Source organism: Ostrinia furnacalis, unplaced genomic scaffold (assembly GCF_004193835.3).
Source record: "Ostrinia furnacalis isolate ACB-3 unplaced genomic scaffold, ASM419383v2 OfSCF6787, whole genome shotgun sequence".
Classification (NCBI taxonomy): Eukaryota; Metazoa; Arthropoda; class Insecta; order Lepidoptera; family Crambidae; genus Ostrinia; species Ostrinia furnacalis.
The window spans coordinates 422,640-426,433 of NW_021137026.1; positions in this window are offsets into that span (position 1 = coordinate 422,640).

Genomic DNA, 3,794 nt, shown 5'->3' on the forward strand with positions numbered 1-3,794 from the left:
CTACAGTTGATTTTTTTAGAATTCAGCAGAAACTTAAACAAATATAGAAAACTGACATTAAAAAAAATTAATCTGTGCTCTAGTGAGACGACAAAACCTCTAGTTAATTGCGAATTGAAATTATTGTAGTACTTACGTACCTATAGAAAGAATTTATAATGCTTTAAAAAGCAGTGCATTAAATATTTAGTATAGTAGTACATTCAATGAATAAAAAATACATTGTCGATTAAGACCCTATTTAAATCTATTTAAATGCAATCTGTATAAATAAAAATGAATTGATGTTCGTTAGTCTGATTAAAACTCGAGAACGGCTGGGCCGATTGAGCTAATTTGGTTTTAAAATGTTTGTCGTAGTCCAGGGTAGGTCTAAAAGGTGAGCAAATACGCGCGCAATATTGTTTTTCTGTGAGAGACAAAATTCCACGCGGGCGAAGCCGCGGGCGGAAAGCTAGTCAGGAATAAAAATGATTGAATAATTGAAATAAAATCGATTAAATTTACCGATTATTGTCTATGACTTACAGGTTACAACACTGATGTGTCAGAGACAACATGGAGATATCACATAATTTTAAACGTCAAGTCAATTTGACAAGTCTCACTTTTCATCGTCCACGTATTTTGCTAAAATAATTTGTTTCAAAGATTAATTTCAAACTTGTATAATTGTGAGAATAAAGTTGGTTTCATGGGCTTGTTAAATAATGTGTATGATATTATGAACACGTAAGTGATTATGGTGTAATTGTGTATGAAAGTGTTTGTTTACATCTCTGCTGGATTCTAAAAAATCAAGGTATACACTCGGTATCGTTCGTTCGAAAAAAATAATTTCAACCGAAAAACGTCCACTGCTGGACAAAGGTCTCCCCTAAGAATTTCCACAAAGACNGTTCCCCTTTAAAAGTTCTTTAAAAAAGTCCGCGGTAGCATATGTCTATCTTTTAAGGTTGGCTCATAGTAACCATTTTTATGCAAAAAAAATCTGTTTTAAAATAATGCATTATTTGCGAAGGTGTTTTTATAAACATGATATTAATCCTTGTCCAAATAAATAAATTATTCACCACATGTATTTAATTTTAAACATTCTTGCCCTTTACACCATTCGATTTCAATAAATATCTTAGGAGATATCGCAGTTTTGAGTTTTGGCGGAGGCCCTTGAGGTAGTGGGAGTAGTCTTGAGGAAAAGCTCCTTCTCCCACGGCCAGTGGCATGCTGGAAGCTTGGTGATTGTAGCACCCGTAGGAAAATATAAAAAAAAGTTTACCAATAATACTGCGGTAGGTGTAGTTTTCGATTTCGTTGTAAAGAAATAATACCACCGAGTAACTTTCACCGGATCAAAGGCCGAGCTGCATATTCATAAAATATAAGAAAAAAATATTTTCATGTTTATTTAACCTGATTTTTATATTTTAAAAGTATTCTTAACATTTAGATAATAACGTTCAAACATTTAAAAATAATCGTATGAGAACGTTTTCGACTTCTCCACGGACGAAGTCGCGGGCAAAAGCTATTTGTAAAATAATTAGACTAAATTNGAGAAATCAGAAACCCTATTCTGTACCTGTACTATTACTTATTCTGTGCTAATGCTTCAACCACCAAAGCGTGCAGATCGCCATCGCAGCGCGACCATAGCCCAATGACAGGTCGCGCGACCCATGCCATGACAATCCACGCGAACAAGTTGACACACTGGATGCAAGTGGCCAGGGACCGAAGTCAGTGGAAGGTTGAAGGAGGCCTATGTTCGAAGACGAACCCCAAAGGCTGAAAAAGATATAAATAGATAGATACTAATAGATAGACACTGTCGGCAGTGCTTAGGTTTTTTTTTGCAAATGCCAAATCATTTGCGTCATTGCGTGCTTCTTGAGAGTCCTACCGAATACTTTTTCAGGACTAAAAGAGGCTTTTAAATCATATCATTGCAAAATTATTTATCCCCTTGAATCGCGTAACGTCTGACAATGACAATTTTCAGAAAATAATAAGTATTTTCTCCAAAAATATCGCAGCCAGATGTCACCTAACTAACTTTGAAACTTTGAAATTGCCTAGTTTTTTTTATTACTTGACGTCAATACAATACAGGCTTGCCTCACAAAAACTGACCTACCTCAGTAAGTCTAACACCTACCACCACTAAGCCTAGTATTTTTGTTGTCTGTTCCCAAAAATACTTTCAAGATCCAATGTCAACAATGATAGGTACCTACTTTTGTAAATTTTCTTGTAAATTATTTTTACTAAAATTACCTACTTTTCGAGCGCGTAGGTAGGCTGTTACTATAATACTGTCCGACTTACACTAATGTAATAAGTCCTTCAACAAAGCATACTCTCCTTGAACACTTGACATTGAATCCGCGGAATAGTAAAAAAAAGCATACTCTTCATTTGTAGCTAGGTCCACCAAGAACGAAGGTTCAGAAGGAGAAAAAAATCCTTGATCTATTGCTATTCACTGAAAATCAGTAGCTTTAAATTTTTGGCAACCACTAAGACATGTACTTACCTATAAGCCACTAGGAACTAGATATTTATAAGTCAAGTCAAAACAAATCGCAATAAACTGGCCCTAACTTAAAAAAACTCAGCAGACAAGCTGAGACACTTTCACATAAAGTAACCCTGAATAACGCACAAGAAAGTTATTCAAACTGACAAATCCCTCATTCATTTTTCTATTTATTTAATTTTAATCAGTTACATTTATTGTAACGGTAAGACTCCGCTTCCTGCACCCTCTTGCATTGTTATGAAAACCGTGAAAAAATTAGATCACACGCGCCCTAACAACGTAACTACCCTTACGTCTAACCCTTCAATTAATTTCACATTCATCCAACCCTTCCAATGATAGCAGGAAGTAGAAGCGACTAGCTCCGGGACAATGCATGCGAAACCTACAATTTCGTTGTTAACCCAACTGCGATGTGTAATCTCAACTATTCATAATATAGGGTGACTTAGAAAGCTGTTTGAAAAAGTTGAAAACATTTAATTTTTTTGACGCTAATAAATCTTTGTGTCTAAGTGAAATGTAGGTTATAAATAAAAATGAGCTTCTCGTGTCATTTAAGTGTTAGTTAAATAACTTTTTTTGTACAAAAAATATGGATACCTACTTACTTGAAACTCTGTAGTAATCCTTGCTGTGAAATGATAGAAAACACAATTTCATTAACCTCCTCGCATAACACACTCATTAATTGTCAAACCACGTAACAAAAATTGAACCATGAATGTTAATAAAGCTATTCCTATTTTAATAAATTGCAATCTTTCACCATGACACCCTGTATTCCGCTTGCATAGGGAACAATTAAAATCGGGTAACTACACACACACTACCTATTTATAATCCAATCCCGGCATATTTGTCTAGGGCCGGCGGCCGTCACTTTTTTACGACATGTCACTTATTATTTTGACAAGTGAGACGCTTGACGATCGCGACGGACAAGTTGCATCGCCATTAAGTTTGACAGATATTATCGCGGTCGTAAATTATGCACACAATAGCGCACATGTCTTGATATTTTTATAGGCGATATTATAATCATTTGAATGTAGTAGTAATCACTTCCGTGAATGATGACTTTATAAGTACATCAATGATGCAACGCTTGATAATTTATTAAGTCATTTATTTTCGAGCATTTGCGGTCATCGCGATAATCGCCACGGAATAGGAATTCGCATATTTTCAACCGACTTCAAAAAAGGAGGAGGTTCTCAATTCGACCCGTATGTTTTTTTTTTTCTATGTT